Here is a 25,721-nt window from a genome sequence, read left to right on the forward strand (position 1 = left end):
CGGAGAAAACCCATGCATGCACGGGGAGATGGCCAAGGGTGGAATTGAACCCCTGGTCTCCTAGCTGTGAGCCCATGTGTGAACCACTGATGTACAAAAGCAAAGAAGCACCGGGATCATTTATTAGCGCAGACTCAAAAAAAAAAAAAAATGGCATGAACACTTGTGGCTGTAGGCAACCTCCAGTTGTACTTTTTGTTTTTATACGTGCACGACATGGCAGTTGAAGTACCATGCATCAAGCAGGTCTCCTAGCTGTGAGGTCTGCGTGCTAACCACTCGACCACCGTGCCGCACCACCCAGATATCTTCAAGATTTTTTTTTTTCCCTTTTCAATAAAATTAAGTGAACTGATTAATTCATCAGCACTTTTACAGGCAATACACTTAAAAGTTTGTGAACCATTTTAGGATCTTGTGCATAAATTTAATATATGAAAAAAAAAAAAAAACATGATTGGACTCGGTAGAACTCTGTAGAGCGGCTCTCCAGACGCACATTTATTCAAAGCGAGAGGCTCCATGTTGGGTTTTTATTGACTACATAGACGCCACTCGACTGAAGTGGAGCCACTCAGTGCAACGTGTAAAATCAGGAACTTTTTTTATGCATCTTTGTCTGATTGGATAGGACTTCAATGCAAGTCATTGATTGAATAAAACCATGAAGGGTGAACAGATAAACAAATGTTTGGTTTGGTTAGTGCCTGCCAAACCGTTTCATGGAAGGACAATATAAAAGACCAAGCGGTGAAATATGTGGCATATTTTTAGTTCATTCAATAATCATGCAATGTTGTTTTTTACAGGGCTTCAGTGTCGAAATAGGTGCGTCCCAATGATGTGCATTGTTAGCTAGTTCATATTAAGTCATTTTCTCATGTTAGAGGCTTAGAGACTCAGAGTCTGCACGGCGGAGCGAGTGGTTAGTGTGCAGGCCAGGAGACCCAAGTTCGATTCCACCCGTGCATGCGTGGTTTTTCTCCGGGTACTCCGGTTTCCTCCCAGATTCCAAAAACATGCTAGGTTAACTGGCGACTCCAAATTGTCCATAGGTATGAATGTGAGTGTGAATGGTTGTTTGTCTATATGTGCCCTGTGATTGGCTGGCGACTTGCACTGGTGGAATTGAACTCTGGCGGCACGGTGGTCTAGTCGTTAGCGCGCAGGCCTCACGGCTAGGAGATTATAAGATTATTTGAACATAGACTATTAGACTATATATGACATATTGCCTGGATGTTTCTTTTCTGCGTCTGTTCACATGAAAGAGGAAATGGACGCCCACAAAGGAACCCACAAGGTCTTGTCACCCCCTTCTCTTCATTTCAGAGAAGGTTGAGGGGTGGTTGATGATTATGATGAGGTTCTCACCTTCATCATCAGCTTTATTGCCGTTTCTGATTAGCCGCCTAATGCGGTCACACGTCATTATGTTCAATCATCTAGGGAGTCCCCTGAATTATGCAGCTCGGGAGGTGTGATACAGGTGGAGCAACAGCGAGACAAAAAAAACAGGCTTCCGCCACCGCTGTTCTGCACTGAACAAGTTGAGCCCAACGCTCCCGCCTATTGGTATTCCATGTAGCCGCCACACTGTGAGGATCTTCTCCAGCTGTGAGTTCAATCAGTGCGGACAAATAATACATTGGAAGTAAAATTGATTGGATGAGAGCAGGATGACACCAGCAGGAAGGGAATTAATTCCGGAATAAGTCTATGCTGGTATATTTATATCTCCACTACGGAGGGAAAAAAAATATGTCAAGCATCCCCCCACCTTCATAACGCCATGCAATGTATGTCTAAAAACACGTATGGGTTTCCAAAGTGTGGTGCAGGGTCCATCTGTGGAACATTTTAGTGGCCCTGATCTCGTACATCGTTGCGTCTTGACTTAAGTATCTCATGTTACACATCGGGGCGGCACGGCGGCCTAGTGGTTAGCGTGCAGACCTCACAGCTAGGAGACCAGGGTTCAATTCCACCCTCGGCCATCTCTGTGTGGAGTTTGCATGTTCTCCCCGTGCATGCGTGGGTTTTCTCCAGGTACTCCGGTTTCCTCCCACATTCCAAAAACATGCTAGGTTAATTAGCGACTCCAAATTGTCCATAGGTATAAATGTGAGTGTGAATGGTTGTTTGTCTATATGTGCCCTGTGATTGGCTGGCCACCAGTCCAGGGTGCACCCTGCCTCTCGCCCGAAGACAGCTGGGATAGGCTCCAGCACCCCCGCGACCCTCGTGAGGAAAAAGCGGTAGAAAATGAATGAATGAATATTATTGCTTAAAGGGGAACTGCACTTTTTTTGGGGGGGAAGGTGCAATTTGTACTCCAAACCAGCAGGGGGCAGTGATTCTCAAATATGTTCTCATATGCTCAAACTATGTTGAAATTCAATATACGGCTAAAAAATCATCACTGGAATGTGACCTGATGTGTGTGTCTGGGGGGTGGTGTCTAAATCGGGTGCATTGACGCCCCCCCCACCCACTCTCTTTCTCTCTCTCTCTCTCACCAGGGGTCATAAACATCGATTAGAATGTTTAAAGAAGCAGGAGTTGGTGCCCGGAAGAGAAACACACACTTAAAAGAGCCTGATGCACACAGAGCTCGCACACCTACTACTTAATTTGAAGAAGAGAGGTGTATTAAGATCGATACTTGTTATAAAAAAAAAAAAAAAAGAAAAATGGCTCAGGGAGTTTAAAGTGATGGAGGACAAAGGTGAAAATCTACTCCAGGCTTAAGTCTATTCGCCTATTATGGTGATTCTTTTTTTGAAATCAATAGCGATGATGCAACATTTCCTAGATAAAAGAATAATTCTTTTTGCAGCTCGCGTCTCAGTTGGCTGTTCTTGTCAGGACATCGGAATTCAATACTGATGAATTTTTTTTTTTTTTTTTTTTGCCAGAAATGGACATGAATGGGAAAATATTAGGACGCCCAATATGTGTAGTCTGTGATTGACTGGCATCAAGTCAGCTGGGATAACAAGTGAGAAAAAAAGTGTCATGTCAAGTTTATTTATATAGCACTAATGTTTCACATAAGGATTGTGAATGATTCCCCCCAAAAAGTGCAGTTCCCCTTTAAGCAATAATATTCATTCATTCATTCATTTTCTACCGCTTATCCTCACGAGGGTCGCGGGGGGTGCTGGAGCCTATCCCAGCTGTCTTCGGGCGAGAGGCGGGGTACACCCTGGACTGGTCGCCAGCCAATCACAGGGCATATATAGACAAACAAATATTCACACCCAGAGTCTGACATAACATAGTGAAAAAAAGTTTCTCCTCCCATATTGTGTGGAAGTGGTAGATTTTTTTCTTTTTCCAACTCAGCAGGACTCTAAAAACTGTTTTTAGGTGAGGCGTTTTTATAGTTTTTAGAGAGGCGGGGTACACCCTGGACTGGTGGCCAGCCAATCACAGGGCACATATAGACAAACCTATGGACAATTTGGAGTCGCTAATTAACCTAGCATGTTTTTGGAATGTGGGAGGAAACCGGAGTACCCGGAAAAAAAACCCACACATGCACGGGGAGAACATGCAAACTCCACACAGAGATGGCCGAGGGTGGGATTGAACTCGGGTTTCCTAGCTGTGAGGTCTGCGCGCTAACCACTCGACCGCCGTGCAGCCCCCAATAATATTCATATTAATAATAAAAATAATGACAAAATAACATTAAAATAACTTGAGTCCTTAAGAGTTGTGCTCTGTGATGTAAACACTGAATAAAAGGAGTGTAAAGGTGACTATAGGGGTGTTGTTTCATGTCTAGAGGGCTCTAATAATGGTAAAAATCACATAGAAAGTCATAAACAGATTAAATCATTGAATAATTGATTTGTTAATGTATGTTTAAAACTCTAACTAGTGTATTTGTTGAAAAACTTTCCAAAAATGGGTATTTAGTCAAAATAATATATTTTACAGTACGATTTGAATTATTTATATGATTATTTCAACAGGCTCCAGCGTACCTTAGTGAGGGATATAAAATGAATGAATGAACGATACATGGTAAATAAAATAATCAAGCATACAGCAAACTGTAATGTTGACAAAAATGCATTTATAATTTCTAATTTCATCTTGTAGAGTTATGGAGGCCATCCAATCAGAACTACTGTCTTTTGTAATTTAAGCCACACCGTATGCTGCCATATTGTACCAAGTTACACACTAATATAAATATACGCCTGGGAGGAAGAGAACAGTAGACACAGAGAAGAATACACTGTGTGGAGTAATTATCAGCGCTAAAACCTTAAAGCAGCATCTGCAGTGACACGCCAAGAGAAGTGACAATTTGCATAATAATGTCTTATTTGTATCTTATTCTTACTGAAGTTTTTATTGCTGGGGAAAGTGCGGGGTTACATTATAGATGCCTTGTGTGTTATGCGGAATTGATTTACTACTTTATACAGTCGTTGTACTATGTCATATTATACAGATAATATTAAACTCCCGGAAAAAGTACTAAAAATACATTTAGAAACTGCTGAGAAAATTATTTTAAGATGCCTTTTTTTAAAATCATGTCCATGAGGAAGGATTAAATTAAATTAAATTAAATCAAATGAAATAGTATTACCGAGATAAAAACAGTATTACTGAGATAAAAATAGTATTACTGTTACTGTTACTGAAACTGCTGAGAAAATTATTTCAAGATGCCTTTTTTAAAAATCACGTCCATGAGGAAGGATTAAATTAAATTAAATTAAATTAAATTAAACAGTATTACTGAGATAAAAACAGTATTACTGCTGAGAAAATGATTTTAAGATGCCTTTTTTAAAAATCATGTCCATGAGGATTAATATAAATTAAGTTAAGTTAAGTTAGGTTAAATTAATTCAATTCAATTCAATTCAATTAAACAGTATTACTGAGATAAAAACAGTATTACTGTTACTGTTACTGAAACTGCTGAGAAAATCATTTTAAGATGCCATTTTTAAAAATCATCTCCATGAGGAAGAATTAAATTAAATTAAATTAAATAGTATTACTGAGATAAAAACAGTATTACTGTTACTGTTACTGAAACAGCTGAAAAAAATATTTTAAGATGCCTTTTTTAAAAATCATATCCATGAGGTAAGATTAAATTAAATTAAATTAAACAGTATTACTGAGATAAAAACAGTATTACTGTTACTACATCATTAAAAAAATTATTTTGCATAATAGGGGGCGCCGCAGATATTACTCACCACGTACACGCATCATTGATGCTTCTGAACGCGATTGTTTCATTTTATTTGTAGCGCTGCATAGAGAACTCCACCTACTCATCGCTCTTAATGTAGTCGCTGAACCTCCCTCTCTCGCTCTCTCTCTCTCTCTCTCTCTCTCTGTGTCTATCCCCCGACCTCCCGCCTCTCTGAGAATCATCCTTTTCGCCTCACATCGCCGTCCGGATCCACTTGCGCTGACAGCCTCCCTCCACCTCTATTCCTCTGCTGCACACACACTTCCACACTAACACACACACATGCATGCATGCATACTATCACCTCTTGTTTCCCAGTGCAGACTTCCAGTACGGAGCCATGGAGCCCGGAGATGAAGAGATGATGCTGGAGGAGCTTTAGTGGCTAATTTTGTTAACATAAAAAAAAAAACCCAAACAAACAAACAAAAAACTAGAGCAATGTTGATGCAACAGCACGCTTTTTGTTTGCGTTGTCCAGAATAGGAGCGTTTCAGCAGGATCTGAGTTCCGGCACTCTCCTGGATCTTCTTCCCACTGAAGGATGCTCAGTTCTGAACGCAATCAGGAATATTCCAAGTATCGTTCTTTTGGCTGCTGCCCTTGACAGATGACATTTTGAGCGATGTCAGGGAAATGAGTCGTCGTCTCCTGCTGGACTTCTTGAACTAGACTCCAGATTATCAAAGAAGCCGACTGGGGAGTTCCTGTTTTTTTTTTTTTTTTGGTTTTTTTTTGCACCAGAGATCAGATTTCCCCCCATGCTTTTCTGACTTGCCCGAGCCAAAATCTTTTGGCGTCTGACTAAGAGGTAAGGCAGCTTTGATTCTGAGATACTCGGCTGGATGTTTGTATGAAAAGTGCTCTGAGTGCCTGTTCTGAGTGATTAGTCATGACTGGCAACACTCCGTCCTGCTTGCTATGCATCATTCAGCGTTTGTAGCAATGAGTGTCACTGTGTGTGTCGCTGCTCGACATCCAGAGGCAGCTGACAAAACCAGAGAGGTGTTGAGTGGATTTGCTCCACCGGGTTGGTTTTTTTTTTTTATTGCGGTTTGTGGTCTTGTCATGTCGGGCGGATAAGTCAGCACTAAGAGTAAAGAATTGTAATTGGGGGGTTCTTGAACATGCTGATGCCGGTTTCCTTACCATGAACTGGTGCTCTCTTTCTTGACCCCTTTTATTTCTCCCTCACATTTACAATGTCCTCATTTTTTCCACATGACTTCATGTGCATTTGTTTGTGGAATCTAACACTTTTACTTCTGAATCAGTGAACACAAAAGGGAGAAAATGTGGTCATAAATGCACAGCTTGATATTTTTCTCTCTCGAAATTTTGTATACAGTCGTCCCCTTGCAAAATCACGGTTATTCATTCATTCATTTTCTACCACTTTTTCCTCACCAGGGTCGCGGGGGTGTTGGAGCCTATCCCAGCTGTCTAGGGGCGAGAGCCGGGGTACACCCTGGACTGATTGCCAGCCAATCACAGGGCACATATAGACAAACAAACATTCACACCCAGTCTGACATAACATAGTGAAAAAAAGTTTCTCCTCCCATATTGTGTGGAAGTGGTAGATTTAATTATTTTTCCAACTCAGCAGGACTCGAACAACTGTTTTTAGGTGACAAAAAGGGTTTTTATAGAGGCGGGGTACACCCTGGACTGGTCGCCAGCCAATCACAGGGCACATATAGACAAACAACCATTCACACTCACATTCATACCTATGGACAATTTGGAGTCGCTAATTAACCTAGCATGTTTTTGGAATGTGGGAGGAAACCGGAGTACCCGGAGAAAACCCACACATGCACGATATATGTGCCCTGTGATTGGCTGGCGACCAGTCTCTCTAAAAACCCTTTTTGTCACCTAAAAACAGTTTTTAGAGTCCTGCTGAGTTGGGAAAAGAAAAAAAATCTACCACTTCCACACAATATGGGAGGAGAAACTTTTTTTCACTATGTTATGTCTGGGTGTGAATGTTTGTTTGTCTATATGTGCCCTGTGATTGGCTGGCCACCAGTCCAGGGTGTACCCCGCCTCTCGGCCGAAGACAGCTGGGATAGGCTCCAGCACCCCCATGACCCTCGAGAGGAAAAGCGGTAGAAAATGAATGAATGAATGAAGAAAATAGATGGATAGATGGATGTAGTTTTCCGGTCACTAGGCAGCACTAATGACATAAAAAATCCATCCATACTTGATAGGATTAAAAAAAAGGTTCTCCTCCCATTCCATGTGAAAGTGGAAAGTTTTTGTCCTCGGAAGTTTAGAAGAAATAAATCCAAAGCTAACTGGTTAGCATGCTAGTACACTACCTTGCTAATGTCTCGCTGCTGCTGTCTTGAGTCCTTAAGAGTTGTGCTCTGTGATGTAAACACTGAATATTTGGAGTACAAAGGTGACTATAGGGGTGTTGCTTCATGTCTAGAGGGCTCTAATAATGGTAAAATCACAGGTTTTCAATGCACTACCTACAAAAATATTGGTTGAAAAACATGGCTGCCATAAAGATGAAGTGGCTATCACTGGCTATTTAACTAATGATTATTGAACATTGTCTGTTTTACATACATGCTCGCAAAGCATTTTTAGCAAAAAAAAAAAAGGGGGCGCCACAAAAGGGGTATCCATTTTTTTTCTCACCTCACTGTATAGCATAATGTTTTCTATGGATATGATTAAAAGCTCCACTTGCAGTCGCGGGCTTGTTTCTAGAAACATAACAAGCTCTCATAATGGGTTGGCGAATGTTCTGGGAATGTATCGTAATCAATCTTACCGGCATTGGACAGCTCATTTTGGAAAATGTCATTTGCGTCCACATTTGGGGTAACACATACGCCACAATAGGAAAGTGGGGGGGTTTACGCCAGGCTGCGGTAAGAGCCTACACCGGTGTAAAGAGCAGCCTCTCGCTAATTTATAAGTTGTTGACAGAGCTCCGGGCTGTATTTAAAGATGTGTAGCGAAGCCTTTGTGTCCCTTTGTGAAGCAGTTTTGGGTCAGAGGTTGTATGGAAGAGGGAGGTTTTTTCTTCATGATATCTTCATGCTAATAAATAAATGTAGTACTTTTTTGAGCAATGCCAATATTACATAACGGGGGACCTTTAATTCCAAAGTATTCACCTGAAACCTGAAAAAAAAGTGACACCACTTCAAACTGAACGACGTGATATTTAATTTAAATATCTTGGTTGAAAGCCCCATTCAACAGTCTTCTTCCTTTCATGATAAATTCCAGTCCACTCATACGCAGTTTTTTTTTATTTTTATTTTTGGCATCAAATGATTTGTCCTCATTGGACTTCTGTCAGTCGTTTCATGTTGCTTCACAAACAAACGAATCAAAGAGAGCAACAACAAGATGGAATTTGACTAAACAAACTTAATCGCTTCCAAATGGCGAGCTTGCACAAGTTTAGTACGAATCAATGGAGGTTTGCCTGGTGCTTATTAGTATTACAACATTGGTTCTGTTATGGAATAATACACTTGCTCATGAATGACCAAGTGTTCTAAGAGACATTAAAAAAAAGACTTGACTCTGACTGAAGTTTAAATAAATATTTTATAAAAAATATTCTATTTATTATTTTATTATTATTTATTATGACTAATTATTTATTATTATTTTTTATTACTATTTATTATTATTTATTATTTTATTAAAAAATAATTAAACTTAATTAAGTAGACTTATGAACAGAACAACCGCCTAGTGAATAGCATGTTAGCTCGCTCACTCAAGCTCACACTGAAGTTTGCATGTTATCCATGTTATTATATACTGGTTGGGATAGGCTCCAGCATACACTTGTGAGGATAAGCGCTATAAAAGATGAATGCATCACTGGCACGAGTTCAGTATGGACAAACAGAGGCTCGGTCCTCAATAGGCGGGAGTCGTTAACCACATTAAAGGACGTCACCTCAAAGTCGGTGGAGTTGACTCGGAGCCAGTCAGAGTTGTTTTGTCCTTAAACACCTTGAAGATATCAGCCTCCGTCGTCCTTGACGAGGCTTAAAATACACATTAATGCAACAATTTATCTTTGTTACATCGGCCAAGCTCCAGTGCACAAAAGCAACAGGTATTGTTTTCATCTCTGTTTACAAAAAAAGACACATTCAGATTCAGTAGGAGTCTGAAGTGACGGTAGAAACAGAGTTCATTCTATGAACCACAGCTCCTCTAGTATGTGCCGGCAGCACTCGTGCTTTCCCAGACCATAGACCTTGTGTTGCCATCGATTTAGACAACAATGTGCTGTGTCATTTTCAGTGGATTTCAGTCTGTAATGACTACCTGAAAGTACATTTGTTCATTCATTCATTCATTTTCTATCGCTTATCCTCACAAGGTTTCGCGGGGTGCTGGAGCCTATCCCAGCTGTCTTCAGACGAGAGGCGGGGTACAACCCCTGGACTAGTCGCCAGCCAATCACAGTGCCCATATAGACAAACAAACATTCACACCCAGAGTCTGACATAACATAGTCAAAAAAAGTTTCTCCTCCCATATTGTGTGGAAGTGGTAGATTTTTTTCTTTTTCCAACTGAGCAGGACTCTAAAAACCTTAGGTGACAAAGTGACAAGGGTTGTCCCTGGACTGGTGGCCAGCCAATCACAGGGCACATATAGACAAACAACCATTCACACTCACATTCATACCTATGGACAATTTGGAGTCGCTAATTAACCTAGCATGTTTTTGGAATGTGGGAGGAAACCGGAGTACCCGGAGAAAACCCACGCAAGCACGGGGAGAACATGCAAACTCAGAGGGTGGAATTTAATTCGGGTCTCCTAGCCGTGACGCCTTCGCGCTAACCACTCGTCCGCCATGCAGAGTGATCGTTCACATAACCAAAAAAATGCAACTTACCTATACTTATGGACAATTTGGAGTCGCTAATTAATCTAGGATGTTTTTGGAATGTGGGAAAAAAAAACACAGAATACCCGGAGAAAACCCATGCATTTGTGACATACCATAATACAAATGCATGCAGCAGCACACCAAAATATGCAAGCCATTGAGTTAAATGTTAGATATTTCTTACCGATACCGATTACCTCTTTTACTGTGATGCCACTTAATGTATTTTGAATAAACACTAACAGACAAATAATGCAAAATAATGCAAAAAACTTATCGATAATATTGGTCGGATGATATTTTTCCTGGTTAGTATCACTTAATGAAGAATATGCTTGCAATATAAAAGTGTATTCTACTGTTTGCACTTAATACGGGACAAACAAACAAAAAATGAATGAGAAGGAAGGTCCATTGTGTACACCGGACCATTTAAAGCCAAACATGTAAACAATGAATTACAGTCCCGGCATGAATATTTAACGCAGGGAGAAAATAAATGGCGAGTCAATGGGATTTGTTGTTGTTTTCGTCTGTTAGCAGATGGAGCTTGATTGTGTTTTTCTCCCAGCTTTTGTGTGTTTTGTGTGTCCTCAAAACCGTGGCTTAATAATAGGATGGCAGTCTGAGGACCTCAAAGACATCTCCACCGTCTACTCCCGTCCATAAAAATAGATTCAGCTCGTCCTCCGCCAGCTCTCAGTCATGTTTATGGATGCTTTGAGTAACCTGAAGTTACACCTTGAAGACTTGTTTTGTCGGAAAAGAACAAAAGTTGGGTGACTTTGATGACCAATTAATAATATTGCAATATTGCTCACGAGGGTCGCGGGGGTGCTGGAGCCTATCCCAGCTGTCTTCTACACCCTGGACTGGTCGCCAGCCAATCACAGGGCACATATAGACAAACAAACATTCACACCCAGAGTCTGACATAACATAGTGAAAAAAAGTTTCTCCTCCCATATTGTGTGGAAGTGGTAGATTTTTTTTTCCAACTCAGTAGGACTCTGTTTTTAGGTGACAAAAAGGGTTTTTAGAGAGGCGGGGTACACCCTGGACTGGTGGCCAGCCAATCACAGGGCACATATAGACAAACAACCATTCACACTCACATTCATACCTATGGACAATTTGGAGTCGCTAATTAACCTAGCATGTTTTTGGAATGTGGGAGGAAACCGGAGTACCCGGAGAAAACGCACGCATGCACGGGCGAGTACATGCAAACTCCACGTAGAGATGCCAGAGGGTGGAATCGAACTTGGGTCTCTTAGCTGTGTGGCCTGCGCGATAATCACTCAACCTTATTCACAGATATAATAGTTAAATATGAAGGACTTTGGACATCACTCCACACAGAGATAGTGGAATTGAACTCGGGTCTGCTAGCTGTGAGGCCTACACGCTAACCACTCGTCCACCGTGTTTAGTATTTTTCTCCCCAAATTTTCCAATCTGTTAGGAATGTTGAAATTCATTCATTCATTCATTCATTTTCTACCGCTTTTTCCTCACGAGGGTCACGGCGGGGGTGCTGGAGCCTATCCCAGCTGTCTTTGGGCGAGAGGCGGGGTACACCCTGGACTGGTCGCCAGCCAATCACAGGGCGGAATGTTGAAATGTTATAATTAATTACATTCTATACATTAAATATACATTAAATACGTCCACAAATGCAAATAACTGCCCGGGTGTGTAATTAGTGTCGGATCCAAAAACATTGCCATCAACATCTGCGGCTGTAACCAACCTCCTGATGTAGTTTTTATCCAAGCATCCAAGAGCTTTATCTACCTCTGCATGCTCTTTAAAATTTCAGCTATTATGAAACTCATGTATGTTATACTTGCTGTTTACAATGAACTCACCTCTATTACAACATTGGTTCAGTTGCTGCTTTGTTGTGCAGTTTATGATTAAGATTTTGTATTTTGCTTTTGTTTGCTGATAAAAACCTCCCGAATTCTCCCGATTCTTCTTCCGGACAGGGTTATTATTTTCCGGAAAAATGCAAATATAGCTAGGTGTTAATGTTGTGGTCAAATCACAGCCATCCTCTCCATTTCTTCCACCCCGACCGCGAGCTCCCGAGAAAATGAAGTGAGTCGGCATGTACAATTCATTCATTATTTGATCCCCATCTCCATGTAAGTGCACAATAACACCAGCGTATCGTTCTCATGCAGATGCTCCCAGCAGAAGCCCATTTTGGCAACCCAGCCAACTATAATGCTGAAGAGCAGCGTAATTTAGTGTGTTTACTGAATGGAACTCGGTTGTGGCTCAGCAGTGATCTATGTCGCCTCACACAAAAGAAGACTTTGTGCTTACAGTATAAGCCTTGCCGTGTACCCGAGGGTCCAATAAGCGCGAATTGAAGAGTCCGGGCGCATGTGAGCAACGATATTGACTGCATGACTGATAGTCATATTTACCTGTTGAATGGATGGCTGCTTTGACTAATGACTACTTGCTTTTTCATTTTCTTAAGCGTTGTTGCCGTTAATTAAAAGATAGAGGGAAGAGGACTGGAGAGGGGATGAAAAATTAGTCGTTATTGTAAACAAATACCCATCAGATCTATTTGGGAATGGATGGATTTCTTTGTCCAAGTATGGGAAGTTTTTTTTTATTTGATCCAAGAGGAGACTGAGGGCAGCAAGAAAGAGGAGCATTGCTGCAAAGTGGAGTCTGTGGAGTTCCCGGTAGTAGGCCTTAAGCAGAGTAGACATGGTGCAGTTGGAAAAAAACGCAAAAATTGTAATATTCCACTATATATTTCAATATTCCAAAAGCAGGGGTGTCCAAACTTTTTCCACGGAGGGCCACATATTGAAAAAGTAAAGAATGCAATATGGCCACTTTTTTTAAACCAAAAAATAACATTTCAGCTTTGTGATGAAGGTGAAACGCGACTAAAATAACGTTTTTATAAAATTATACAAACGTTATACAAATGTATTCTCATAAAATTGTGATATTTTTTCTAATTTGGTTACAACTTCTTAATATTATTATCGAAATATTTTGACTTTATTTTCGTAAAATTACAACTGTTTAAATTTTCCACCTATTACAATTTTCTTCCTGTCAATTTTCTTCTTATAATTATGGCTTTTTACCCATATTTCAACTTTATTCTGGTAATATTATAACTTTTCCCCAACCAAATTTTCCAAAAATTACAACTTTATTTTGTATAATCTCTTTTCTTCAATATTTCAACTCTATATAAGTTTTTAAAAAAAAATTCTAACTAGAACACAACTTTTTTTCTCTTAAAGAGGACCAACACACAATAACTTGCACTGAAAATCTTTTAGATCTTCCAGAATCTGCACCTATTCCAGCTGTATTTCCTATGATTTGTGCTTCCTGCCAAAACGGTCTGTTTTAATTTATTCCACCTACGGCCCGCCTCCGGGTATGCCCACTCCGCTGTGATTGGTCACACACTTTCATATTTAACTATTGTATCTGTATATAAGAAGAGGAATATTTGTTGGTAAATTGCGAACAAAACATTTGACCTCAGTCATATTCAACATTTTGTATCCACGTTTGTTTTAAACCTTAACAGGGTTCTTGCATATTAAAAATATAGTATAAAAAGTATCAATCGTACTTTTAAGAACTGCTTCTGGCAGGTTTTTGGACAGATATTTTGAGACAGAAATTCTTTAAAAATCAATAGTTTTAGCAAAACAAACAGACTGTTAGAAAAAGATGTTGAAATTGCTCCAGGGGAGGTTGCTGACATAATTTTGACATTTCAAATCAGTCCTCTTAGTCCTCTTACTGGTAGTTAAAAAAAAGAAGGGTTTTTTCATATTGAACCATAGTACATAATGTGTATACAAATAGTATATCAATAGGGTCCTGAAAGCATGAAACATCTCATTTTAGCCTGAATCTGGTGTTTGGAAAACTGCTTGTAAATTATGTTACCAATTTTTACATCCACAATAATAACTTATGCTTTGGCGGAGTATCGATCTTGGGATGTCACGAACAAAGACCATGTGGTTTAGCCTTGCATTGTCTTACATTCAAAATCAATAGGGTTCTCATTACCTGATACCGGTCATATCAATGCTAAAACTGGAGTTCATTTAGCAAACCAGTTCCCGTGACAAGAATGCAGAACACAGAATGATTAGCGTGTGGTTTTTGTTGTCAGGAGGTGATTAATTCCAGCAATAACTAGCGTGATGGGACACCAGAGAATAGTCATTGTGATGGAGGAGTGTTCTCCGATCAATGTTTGGAAAATACACAAGAGGGAATTGAAAACAAATGAGCTCAGGAGGGATTAAATGGGATTTGACGTTGATGTTTTTGCTAAATGTCACATTTTAGCGCTGCGGGAAGCACCCAAGTGAGACTTCCAAGAGGTTTAAATCATGCAAATAGAAACACCAACGAGCTGAATCAAGGGAAATGTAAAATGTGCATAGACTGTACACCAACTGTGCCAAATATGTATTACAGCATGATGTACACTTTTACCATTTTCACCCAGTAGGCTAATTTCACTCGAGGGGGGGGATCCAATCTGTGGATGCACCAGCTTGGACTTATTTGTCTTGATATTCCCAAAGATTTGACAAGCAGATGTGAAGCCAGTTTCGCTGATATCAGCAGCCTTGTGGAGGCAGCTGGTCCGCTGTGACTGAGTGAGATTCTCGCTTGCGGCGTTTCTTTTCACCAAATTATTTCTTATAACTTTTGACCCGGATTTGTCATGCTTCCTTTTGCTGGTCCGACATCCAACCCCCGACATGCCTTATATTTACATTTTAAAAATGGATACATTGTATTAGGGGCAGCACGGTGGTCGAGTGGTTAGACCTCACGGCTAGGAGACCAGGGTTCAATTCCACCTTCGGCCCATCTCCGTGTGGAGTTTGCATGTTCTCCCCCGTGCATGCGTGGGTTTTCTCCGGGTACTCCGGTTTCCTCCCAGCGACAGAGATGGTGGAATTGAACTCAGGTCTCCTAGCTGTGTGGCTTGCTCGTCTGCCATGCAGCTTATACGCAAAACACATGGACATAAAATACAATAATAAATACAAATATTTGTTAACGTGAGGGCAATTCCTAACTTGCAAAGAATAAAATGTAGGCAAAATACGCTACCTACAAACATGTACCAATACGAGTTGGAGATTCGAACCCAGGTCTTCCCGATCCCTCACTGTGTGGCCTATATACTGGAATACTACATGTTACTTTTATTATGATATGTTTTGACTGAAAATCAAGACTAATTGACCAGAAAATTAATAATTAATTAACCGTGATTTCGGTCAAGTGGTTAGCACGCAGACCTCACAGCTAGGAGACCAGGGTTCAATTCCACCCTCGGCCATCTCTGTGTGGAGTTTGCATGTTCTCCCCGTACTCTGGTTTCCTCCCACATTCCAAAAACATGCTAGGTTAATTGGCGACTCCAAATTGTCCATAGGTATGAATGTGAGTGTGAATGGTTGTTTATCTATATGTGCCCTGTGATTGGCTGGCCACCAGTCCAGGGTGTACCCCGCCTCTCTAAAAACCCTTTCTGTCACCTAAAAGTCCTGCTGAGTTGGAAAAAGAATAAAATCTACCACTTCCACACAATATGGGAGGATAAACTTTTTTCACTATGTTATGTCAGACTGGGTCTGAATGTTTGTCTATATGTGCCCTGTGATTGGCTGGCCACCAGTCCAGGGTGTACCCCGCCTCTCGCCCCAAGACAGCTGGGATAGGCTCCAGCACCCCCTGCGACCCCCGTGAGGAAAAAGCGGTAGAAAATGAATGAATGAATGAATGATACATTGTATTACAACTCATAATTATGCATTCTAATTATACATTAATATCCTATTTCAAGGTATCTGCACCGGATCGTGTTTTATACACAGCAGGCACGAAGAACGAAGTATCCGATCGTGTAGCATACGACACCCACAGCTAGCAAGTAGTGCACTTTCTGCCATGTTGTGCACCTCCCTTCACTGGGACAAAGAGACTAAATGACTGTCAGGAGGGTTTACTCACTGCGTTCATTCTGCTATAAAACCTACATGCCCTAGTGTTGAGACAAATAGTCCAACAACGTTTTGAAAGATGGCGGCCATGTTTTTCTACCAATCTACCTGAAATTTCACAGACATGATCTTTCCAGTCACCTATAAGAGTGTACTAAATTCCGTGGTGATACAGCAAAAAACGTTAAAGTTAACAGTGGGTGTTACAGAGCGCATTGAGCTGTGGGAGACATTTCAAATCAGTCCAACTGATGTTGGGTTTCATAACTGAGCAACAATGTGTATTTCTCGGAAAAATAATAGCACAGGCAACAAGGTGCAGGTGCATGTTTGGACAAATTTTCCCGCTTTTTGTGTCCGGCGGTTCAAGAGTAGAAAAGCGTAGTGTGTAAGTCATCCTTTATACTTCATCACCTCCAATCCAGTTGATGTAGCGCTCCTCTCAAAAACAACAAGTTGAAGTGTTCCACGAGAGCTCGTTAAAACACTTCACTTCCCGCTACCCCCGGTCTTCAGTTATTTCCTGCAACACCTGTAACCGACACAGGTGTCAAAAAGAACTTGAAAAAAAATAAAAAATCAGCTTTTGACTTAAGGCCCCTGCTTGGAATTTTACAATGTGAAATGAAAGAAAAAAGAGAAAGAAAGAGGAGGTCTTAGGTTGTAATTAAGGGAGTTTAGTGCATTCAAGTGGAGAAAAAAATGATGGAGAATAAAAGCTTTTAACAAGCATACGCCACCCCCCCCCGTCACCTCCATCTGGAGGACAACGCCAGCAGGGAAACGTGGGACTAATTGTCTGCTGTTCAGTTGCTTTTTATTCCGCTCCTGATGCAATTTGCCCATTATTCCAGTATTCCAGGCTTGGTTCTGGCACATGATGCCTGGTGGCGTTAGCTGCATGAAAGGCAGCCATGTGTACCACTACACTAACAATGCCCTGACCGTAACATCATGGCGGAACTATCGCTACCCATCAACAGTGTAGTCGTTTAGCAGCTTTCTCTTAGGTAATGGTGATAGTTTGTGTTATTTCCATTGTGTAGTTGTTGTGGTTTGTTCACTTCCTGTGTTTAACGCGAGTCAGGTTATCGTTTTCAAGCCCCACTGCCACTAAAAATGCCATGAGAAATTAAATTTAATCCTTTTATTGCCTATCTTTTAAAACAAATATCATCTTCTGTGCTTAAAAATACCACACTGAACCAAAAACATTTTCTCTTTTATTAATTTTTTCACCACAAAAAGTGTAAAAGTAGGTCAAATTTTCTGTTAAAATATTTTTTTAGATTTATTATTTCATATAAGATTTTTTGCAGTTTAATTCTAAATACATAGAATACGTAAAAAATGCAATTTTATGTGCTTATTTATGTAAGTGAGAACTGGAGGTGAGCATAGCTAATTGCACGGCCGACCGCAATCCAGACGCTAGCGGCTAACCTCCTTTCTTTTTTACATTCTCATGAATTCCAATGAATGCCCTTTAAGGGTTAAGGCACATTTTAATTCATAATTTATGAACACAACGCAGTTATATATGTGCTCCAAATGCAACACGGCTTTCCTTGCCCGCCGCGCATTTCATCGCATCACGATCCTCAAGGTTGTAAAAGGCGCTCCCATAAATGTAGCATCTGTAATGAATCAGCCGCACTCTCGTCATGTTGACAATGCGTAATTGATGGCCGCTAAGAAAACTAGTGGCAAACAAGCCCATAAATCCACAAAATACAAGTTTTGGGGGGATTTTCAAGGTAATTTGCGAGAAGCGACTTGAGTCTGATGAATCACCTCCAGAAAAAGGACGAGTCAAAGTCGGAATAGGTACGACTGGCTAACAAGTTTATTTTTCTCAGCATCCCTCTTCGTTCAAAAAAAAAAACAAACACAGTGCACACTTGGACCGGGTAGACGGAAGGTCGCTTCCTTTGCATTCTAATTCAAGCCGGTGAATCCCTTTTATTAAGCTGGCTCTCGCTCGCCGTTATCTCTGGCAGCACAAAAGTCCCTGCTTCTTTTTCCTGGTATTATACCGAGAGCTCATGCAACTCGTACTAACAAGTCCTCACTCCTCGACAGCAAAACAGCTTGTTATTGTTGAGGAAAACACAACTAGATGAGGCTTTTTTATTCCGCATAATGAAATTAAGTCATTATTAATGACATATATAGTATTAGATGTTACACTAGTTTGCTAACACAAACCTAAAATGTGTTTTTTTTGTTTAGTATACAGCACATCGACCTACATTGGATTGGTTTCAGCATCTTCCATCTATTCACTTTCTATGGAGAGAGTGCTGGAGCCTACCCCAGCTGTCTTCAGGCGAGAGACGAGTCGCCCCCCAAATACCCCAAGTACCCCAATTGGATGGCCGGTTGTGTGCCTCTACAAAAGAAATAAGCACCTCTAACCTCATGTGGCTGTAGGCAACCTCCTGATGGAGTTTTTTTTTTAATTAACTGTCTTCAGGCGAGAGACTAGTCGCCAGCCAATAACAGGGCACATATAGACAAACAACCATTCACACTCACATTCATACCTATGGACAAAGAGTATGCACAGGGACTATTCCCTTAGGGGGGAATCAAACCCGGGTCAGCATCAAAGTGACTCCCTGTGTCCTCCTGGAAAAAGTTTGTACCCCCCCCCCCCCCAATACCCCGAATACCCCAATTGGATGGCCGGTTGTGTGCCTCTACAAAAGAAATAAGCACCTCTAACCTCATGTGGCTGTAGGCAACCTCCTGGTGGAGTTTTTTTTAATTAACCGTCTTCAGGCGAGAGACTAGTCACCAGCCAATAACAGGGCACATATAGACAAACAACCATTCACACTCACATTCATACCTATGGACAAAGAGTATGCACAGGGACTATTCCCTTAGGGGGGAATCAAACCCGGGTCAGCATGAAAGTGACTCCCTCTTTCCTCCTGGAAAAAGTTTGGACCCCCCCCCCCAAATACCCCAATTGGATGGCTGGTTGTGTGCCTCTACAAAAGAAATAAGCACCTCTAACCTCATGTGGCTGTAGGCAACCTCCTGATGGAGTTTTTTTTTTAATTAACACCACCGATCCCATGCGGGATTTAACAGATTCAACTCATATCCTCAAAGATTCCTCCAATAGTAGTTTTTTTCCCTATTACTCCTCTAATAGTAATAAATAATAGGCTAATAGGCTAATAGCCTCTGGTCAATTGTTGCTTCCAATTAGTCTCCCTTCTGTTTGCAGTTGAGGTAAATAAGTGGTTTATTTAGCCAGATATTTAAAACAGTTTGGGCAGGATAACACGGAGAATCTCATTATGTTAAAAAGCCCAAAAGTGTTGATACAGGATTTTCCTCAGACAAGCAATCGGTCCTCCGTCAACATTTGCCCGAGAAGTCTTGCCACAACAACTTGTACGACACACTCGCCTCCCGCCTCGACTTCTCCTCCTGTCACTCATCCCCGTCGCTCGCCTTGACGAGCTGTCTCCCTTTACGGCAGCTCCTGGGCTGAAGTGGAGGTAACGAGAAGCCCTCTGTTGAGAGATGTTGTCTTGTCAGCAACATCTTCGCTGCACGTCAGGCATCTTTTAAGACGCCTCTGATGGGTAACCTTGTCTGTAGTGCAGATGTCGACGTGTCACCTCTACAGCTTTGAATATTTTTATTTTTAAAAAGGACAATATTGTGGGAAATACCCTTGAATGAAACCCGCCTCTTGACCAAAGTCAGCTGGGGTAGACTCCAGCATATCCCTGCAACCCCAGTGAGGATAGGCGGTATTGAGGATGGATGACATTTGTGTCCAATATTGGTCGCACAGTGACTAAGTGGTTAGCATGTACGCCGGTTTCGATTCTCCACTTGGGCATCTCTGTGTGGAGTTTGCATGTTCTCCCGATGCATGTGTGGGAATGAATGTATCCTGCCATTGGCTGGCGATCAGTCCAGGGTGTACCTCTCTCCCAAAGACAGCTGGGATAGGTTCCAGCATAGTGGGATAAGCGGCATAGAAAATAAATGGATGGGTGTCAAATATTGCTCAAAAGAGATGGGGTTCTTACATTCATTCATTCATTAATTTTCTATACCACTTATGCTGGAGCCTATCCCAGCTGTCTTTCAGGCAAGAGGCGGGGTACACCCTGGACTGGTGGCCAGCCAATCACAGGGCACATATAGACAAACAAATATTCACACCCAGAGTCTGACAAAACATAGTGAAAAAAAGTTTCTCCTCCCATATTGTGTGGAAGTGGTAGATTTTTTTCTTTTTCCAACTCAGCAGGACTCTAAAAACGTTTTTTAGGTGACAAAAAGAGGCGTTTTTAGAGACAACCAAACAAACAACCATTCACACTCACATTCATACCTATGGACAATTTGGAGTCGCCAATTAACCTAGCATGTTTTTGGAATGTGGGAGGAAACCGGAGTACCCGGAGAAAACCCACGCATGCACGGGGAGAACATGCTCCAAAACTCCACACATAGATGGCTGAGGGTGGGATTGAACTGGGGTCTCCTCGCTGTGTGGCCTGCGCTCTGCCGTGCAGCCGGGTTCTTACATATACTCCAACTTCCATTCATAATTTTTATGTATTTTCAAATGTTTTTTGCATGTAAAACTAGTGTTTTTGGGCGTCTGGAAGCGGTATTCTTATGGGAAAATTGATGTGGACATTCCGGAACAGATTAATGATGCTCCACAAGTGAGAATTAGTGGGAATTTATACATAAAAACAACACAATTTTTAAAAATCAGTTCAGGCTGTATATGTAAATAATATGAATAAAAAAATATATATCCCTTTTAAAAACAGACTTATTTTTTTGACTTAATGTGCAAAATCCTATAAAATTCCAGTGAAATCCCACACCGATAGACTTGTTGACCTTTGGAAAGTTTATGAGCGTATATCAGTCAGGCCAGAAACCGCATAGGAAAACCTTTTTTCCTCGCCTCAATGCATGAATTATTAAACATCACAGGATGTTGTCTGATTTAATAGCAGGTTAAAAGATGTAAAAAAAAAAAAAAAAAAAGGAATCAGTATTCATAGCGGACACGAGCAATAAGAGCATATGATGACGGAAGCCATGTAAATAAACGACCTGCTTCCTATTCCTCCCTGTGAGAACAGAAAACATTACCATGACTGATATCAAGCCACAGCGTGGTGCATGCTGGGGAAGTGAGTGCGGGGGGCGAAAGTGAGCGCTGCCCCTCCAGGGGGAAACAAATAACCGTTGATGGAAAAAGGTGTGAGAAGAACCCCCCCTCTGTACCTAGACCCCATTTTTACAATCATATTAAATCATCTGCAGCTGGCTTGCAGGCCCACGATGGAGGAGGAGCTCTTTGGGTGCAGATTTAGAGGCGCGGACAGTGAGGAGATGTATATTCTCTTTATGGTCATTAGCCAAGCAGCAGCAAAAGTGCGCCTCGGTGCTTTTTGGCGGGTGTCCCGAACACCACTGCCCTCTAGGTATCACTCCCCCCCCCCAAAAAAAACCCTGTTTGAATCATTCCATGTCATATCCGCAACTACTGTTTTGAAATGTTCATATGGTTTTATGGATGCTATATTTAGTTTATATGAGTCAGTCATGCCCGTGGCAATATTTGCATCATATCTGTATTTCGATGTTTAGTACAATATGAAGTGAGTTGCATAAGATGAAGCTCATGTTGCATTTGTTGGCAGCTAACAGGTTATTAAAAACTTCCTTTTATTGCCCTCTTTACACATTAAGAGTGACGCCATAACCCAAGACAGAGAAATAATGACACTTGAACTCACATTAAGTTTTTTTTTTTCCCCCATAAAAACAGCAAATATATTCCACAATCAAACTATCAGCATCTTAACTGTCCTGCATGATGATATATTTTGTATATACGGTATGATTGACAGCCTAATTAGCAGCTCTTTTAACCACCTGTTGCAACAGGTTATTTATTTAAAACGTCTTAATACTGCATTATTATTTTTTATTTTAAAAAAGTGACAACATATGCAGATTTTGTGACATCACCTGTCATTATTTCTAGTTTATATAATTTTATATTTACAAAAATAATCTTGTATGTATTAAACAACATATTATTTTATATTTATTTGTAGCAAAAATCTGTGTAATTCATAGTATATAATATGTATATATAATATATATATAAACATATATACATTGTATAAAACACACAGATATTATATATGTAAAAATCGTGCCAAGCGGTTAGCGTGAAGGCCCCACAGCTAGGAGACCCTAGTTCAATGCCACTCTCGGCTATCTCTGTGTGGGGTTTTAAAACGACTGTTAAATTGCATTGGGATCAGTGGAGTTAATTAACAAAAAACTCCATCCGGAGGTTGCCTACAGCCACATGAGGTTAGAAGTGCTTATTTCTTTTGTAGAAGTACACAACCAACCATCCAATTGGGATATTTGGGTGGAGTCCAAACTTTTTCCAGGAGGAAGCAGGGAGTCACATGGATGCCGACTACACAGTGGAAGAGTGGTTAGCGCAGGAGACCCGGGTTTGATTCCCTCATAAGAGAATACATTCCAAAAACATGCTAGGTTAATTGGCGACTCCAAATTTTCCATAGGTATGAATGTGAGTGTGAATGGTTGTTTGTCTATATGTGCCCTGTGATTGGCTGGCGACCAGTCCAGGATGTACCCCGCCTCTCTAAAAACCCTTTTTGTCACCTAAAAACAGTTTTTAGAGTCCTGAGTTGGAAAAAGAAAAAAATCTACCACTTCCACACAATATGGGAGGAGAAACTTTTTTTCACTGTCATGTCAGACTCTGGGTGTGAATGTTTGTTTGTCTATATGTGCCCTGTGATTGGCTGGCGACCAGTCCACGGTGTACCCCGCCTCTCGCCTGAAGACAGCTGGGACAAGCTCCAGCACCCCCTGCAACCCTTGTGAAGATAAGCGGTAGAAAATGAATGAATTAAATATATTTTCAGTACATATTTCATGTATTATGTAATATTTTCATTTCATATTTGTCTCTAGCTCTTTGACGTACTGTGTTTTTTTGTACAATGTACAAAGACAACAACAAAGCAGCAATAATGAAACAAAAAGAACAGCGGACTCCTTTATGCAACATGAATTGAATAAAGAAAGATGTCAGGCAAGTGGGAGCCCACCGGAGGAAAGGAAGTGAGGTTAAGGAAGCAAGGGAGGAAAAAGCAGGTGAATCGCCTTGTGAAACATCTCACTGTCAAAAGCTCCTCAGATACTTCGACCCAGTTTTTTTTTTTTTTTTGCCGACCCTTCCTCAGATAATTGGGAGGCAGTGGCCCGCGGAGCCGGCGGGGAAACAGGAAGCATATTTTGGCAGGTGGCTTTGACAGCTGAGACAAAACAAAACGGATGCTGACAGTAGACGATACGAGGGAGAGGCCTTCTGAGTGTTTGTGTGTGTGTCATTTCATGCTGCATCATCGCTGCTGTTAAAGGTCACAGCGCAGTATGATAGTCAACATGCACTGCGGGGGGTGAGGGGGGCGGGGGGTGTATACTAATGGCTGCAATAAGGAGCCAGTCAATTCAGGGTACCATCGAATTAGAGGTTCATTCATTCATTCATTCATTCCTACTGCTTTTCCTCGCAGGGGTGCTAGAGCCTATCCCAGCTGTCTTCGGGCGTGAGGCGGGGTACACCCTGGACTGGTCGCCAGCCAATCACAGGGCACATATAGACAAACCGAATTAGAGGTTGTTCTATTCAATTCTGTTATGGTCGTTATCCCAGTGTGGGCCCGGCCAGACGACATGGGTCCAGTCTACATGTGTTTTGTGGACTCTGTGAACGCATTCAAGTGTGTTTCTCGAGGAATTCTGCAGGGAGTACTCCAGGAATAGGAGGTATCGGACCAGCTAATTCAGGCTCTTCCTTTCTGGTATGGGGTCAGTTTTGTCCGCATTGAGTGGGACCCGTTTGCAGTGAGGGTTGGACTCCGCCGTCACTGGTTTTATTTATTATGGACAGAATTTCTAAGGGTTTCGGTCTCTGCTTTTTGCAAATGATGTGGTCTTGCTGGCTTCAACTCGGACTGGATCGGTTCACATACCTGGGGATCTGGTTCACAAGTGAGGGAAGGATGGAACGAAGCAAACTGTTATCCTGACTGTCATCCTGACTTTGCATCGGTCCGTTGTGGTCAAGAGGGAGCTGAAGCTCTCAATCCACCGGTCAGTCTAAGTTCCTAACTTCTCCTATGGTCATGAGCTTCGGGTAGAGACCGAAAGGACAAAGTTGCGGGTACAAGTGGTCGGAATTTGTTTTTGCCATACGGTGGCACGCTTACAAAATCTGAAATCATTGGGAAACTCGGAGTAGAACCATCCTGGGCATATGTTCAAGGCACGTCCGACTGGTATAAGGGTTTGGGGAAGACCCAGGACACGTCGGAGAGATATCTCCCAACTGACCTGGGAACGTCTCAGGATCTGTTGAGAGGAATGGCTAGGGGGAGGAAGGTCCGGCGTTCCCTGGTTAGGCTGCTACCTCCACGACCTGACCTCGGATAAGCGGTAGAAGATGGATGGATGGCTGGAGGCCGGAGGAGAAATCACGTACTTTATATGTCAGATCACCTTTTAGAGTGTCCTCGTGCACAAGCACGGTAATGACTGCCCAGTGTGAGAGCACGCTTCTAATCGTCAATCTATTTTTCATTACTTTTTTCATAACCTTTGACCTGAAAAACTATAACATTATTAATTAAATGGTGCATCAAAGCAGATTAGAGCGAGTTGAAGGTGATGCCAGTCCAAAAAAAAGGGCTTATCACCTCATTGTTTATTATGAAGACCAAAAGTGAGGCTACTTAGCATTCACTGGGAGCAGCAGCAGAAGCCGCCGCATGATAAGTCTCTTCTTATCACCGGACCGACCAGGATGTAACTTGATTGAACAGTTTTAAATTACTTCCTGGGAAATATTTGCATTTTAGATAAATTACAACTGCCTGTCTCCAATGTAATATTTGACTTTACAGTTCTTCTTGAGGGAAGAATAAAGGAAGAAACTTTTTTAGCTTTACTTTGAAAAGGCCATGATGTGCCAAAGTGCTTAAAAGCTTTCATCATCATTTACTAGAGTCAACGCTTCTATGAACACTTTTATTGATGCATTAGCACCGAGATGGATGACTCCGCCGGGTGACGTTTGAGGGGCGACCCTGTCGGAGTCGTGATCGGGCCTTTCTGGAAACAAGACGGATAGTTCTTAAAACTTTGTTTGAAGGACAAAAGTTGGCGATTGGGACGATATGGATTTTCTGAATGTGTCTACCAGAAATCACTGAAGTACCCGAAGCGTACCACGGTACTTGGAGAACACCAAAACATCCAAAGAATACAGGAGCACCTTGAGAATATGGGGGTAACCTGGAGAATACTGGCGACTCCGGGAATACCGGAGCACCCCAGAGAAAACCCACAAAGGTTCTTCAGGTCAATGTTTTAACCATGACAAGCTGGTGTCTTCCCTCCGACAGTTGTCCAGTCTGCTGTGCCCCCAGAC

General features: G+C 41.5%; 1 protein-coding gene across 1 annotated transcript in view; it reads left to right on the forward strand.

Moving 5' to 3' along the window:
• The first annotated feature begins 5,433 nt into the window (after window positions 1-5,433).
• The window catches only part of sgcd (sarcoglycan, delta (dystrophin-associated glycoprotein)), a 153,702-nt gene continuing 133,414 nt past the window's right edge, over window positions 5,434-25,721 (forward strand). The window contains exon 1 of the mRNA XM_058086773.1: window positions 5,434-6,047. The gene's annotated coding sequence lies outside the window, so the exon portion shown is untranslated. The remainder of the gene's footprint in view (window positions 6,048-25,721) is intronic.

Source organism: Doryrhamphus excisus, chromosome 11, assembly GCF_030265055.1.
Source record: "Doryrhamphus excisus isolate RoL2022-K1 chromosome 11, RoL_Dexc_1.0, whole genome shotgun sequence".
Classification (NCBI taxonomy): Eukaryota; Metazoa; Chordata; class Actinopteri; order Syngnathiformes; family Syngnathidae; genus Doryrhamphus; species Doryrhamphus excisus.